The sequence below is a fragment of the Nannospalax galili genome, unplaced genomic scaffold, assembly GCF_000622305.1.
Source record: "Nannospalax galili isolate Female #2095 unplaced genomic scaffold, S.galili_v1.0 scaffold330, whole genome shotgun sequence".
In the NCBI taxonomy this organism is placed as follows: Eukaryota; Metazoa; Chordata; class Mammalia; order Rodentia; family Spalacidae; genus Nannospalax; species Nannospalax galili.
Window position 1 is genome coordinate 2470537 of NW_008329640.1, and position 2202 is coordinate 2472738.

Consider the following 2202-nt stretch of genomic DNA (forward strand, 5'->3'; position numbering starts at 1 on the left):
CATATTGTGAAATGCCCAAGGAGGTCAGAAGAGGGAGCTGGATCCCCTGGAACCAGAGTTACAGATGATTATTAGCCACCATGTGGGTCCTGGAAACCAAACCCAGGTCTTCTGCAAGAGCACCCAGTGCTCTTAACCACTGAGCCATCTCTCCAGCCTGTGTTCACTTTTAATTGGTCTTTTTAAGACAGGGTCTCCCTGTAGCCCCAGCTGTCCTGGAACTCACTATGTAGAACAGGTTGGCCTTGAACTAGAAATCTGCCGGCCTCTGCCTCCCAAGTGCTGGGATTAAAGGCATGTGCCACCACACCCGGCCTATTATTCTTTCTTTATTGAAAAACCCAAGAAGGAAATGAGTGTGCTCTTTATTAGGAATCCTCCTGAAGCCTGTAATATAATAGTTATTTATAACTGCGTGACCAGTCAGCCCCACTTAGTGACTTCAAGTGATAACTGATAGGTAAAAATTTGGGATGGAGAGCGTGCGGTGGAGAGCACGAGCAGATGGAGGACGCACCGAGGCACAGATGGAATTCTCAGCGGGATACAGCTTTATTTCGCACGGGGCACCTTTCCCTCGGGGAAGGGAAAGATGTCAGCCCACGGGTTGTGAGCTGGGACTTTATATATGGGGGCTTTAGGGTGTGGAAGGGGAGAATGTTTGGGCGAGAAATCAGGGAGGGGGAAGCAGGTAGGATTAGGGTCTGGAAGTGTTTACTTTTTCTTGACTTCAAAGACCAGGATGCTTATCAGCTCTGTTCCCTTTTCTCAGGGGCTTGTGAAGTCCATGAAGCCCTGATGGGGACTGGTAGGGCTGCTGTGGTTTGAAACCCTAATATTCCAGCCTTTTGGGTTATAGGTTGGGGGGAGGAGGCTGTTGTCATCTTGCTACTTCCTACTGGACAAGGTCGACATGGGGGGAGGCTGGATTAGGGGCCCACTAGACAGCAGGGTTTCTCTCTCTGTGCATCTGAACAGGATCCTCGATGGTTGACAGGTGTTTGTATACATGTGAAGGGAAGGAAAGTAACAACTGATTAAAATTAGTATGTGTTAGTTTTCGGATTTGGTTTTGAAAATATCTGACAAGGCAAGGAGCAATGGTTAACACCAAGGTGATAGAAAGCAGAGGGCCCAATAAGGGCAGAAGCCAAGGAGTTAGTCCTGTAAAAATGTCCCATTGAGATGACTGTTGGTACTGGGAATTTTTAAGTGAAAGATTTTTTGCTACCTGTTTGAGTTGCAGCTAGGGAGGATAATTGTTGTTGTAGGGTTTGTGCTCATTCCGAATCTGCCCCATCCCTCTTTGCCCACTCCACTCAGCCAATGATAGTTGCATTTCCATGAGGGGCAGCCTTCCCAATTGCCTGGGTCCCTGCATTCCCTTTTGGTTTGATCATCTATGAAGCAGAGAAACCTACCATAGCGAGCATCTACCATGTCAAACTTAAGAGAGACAGTGTTACATGAAGAAAGTGGGCATGTAGTAGAGCTAAGGAGCTCGAGTTCTCAGTTTCTATTATTAATTTTTCACATTTCAAATCTATAAGAACACGGTGGGTAGGTGCAGTGGGGAATGGCTGAGGTAGGGTTTAGAGGGAAGAATAGAAATAGGGTCAGTAGAAAATTCATTCCTGAATTGGTGTTAAGGGAGGGATCCTCGAGATTTTCAACTTAAGGGGCCCAATACTGGTGGCCTGGTACTTGCTGTGTTCCTTGGCCTATTTTAATTTGGAGAGATAAATCCAACCAGGTTGTCCTGAGAGCTTGGCTGCAGTCAGGGTAGACAAGATCACCAGGTGAGGACCAGTCCACCATGGCTGGAGGGTTTCCTTCACTCCTTTCTGTTGCATGTGAACCTGTAGGTAGCCATGATCTTCAGGTTGAAGTGGGTGGTCAATCTGGCCTTTAGAAGCCTGAGGAATAATCCAGTCAGCATGGGCCTTGAGATGTTTTCTTAGAAGGGTGAAGGCAGATTAAATAGTCATGTTGAGGGGAGGAATGCTGGAGTAGGAGGTCGTTGAGAAGGAACGGTCTCCCATACATAAGTTCAAAAGGACTGAGGAAGGAAGGAACCCTTGGGATGGCTCTCAGTTTAGTAAGGGCAAGGGGCAGAAGAGTCACCCAGGATTTGTGTAACTCTAAGGAAAGTTTAGTAAGGTGGTCCTTAAGAAGGGAGTTAGCTCATTCCACCTTCCCTGA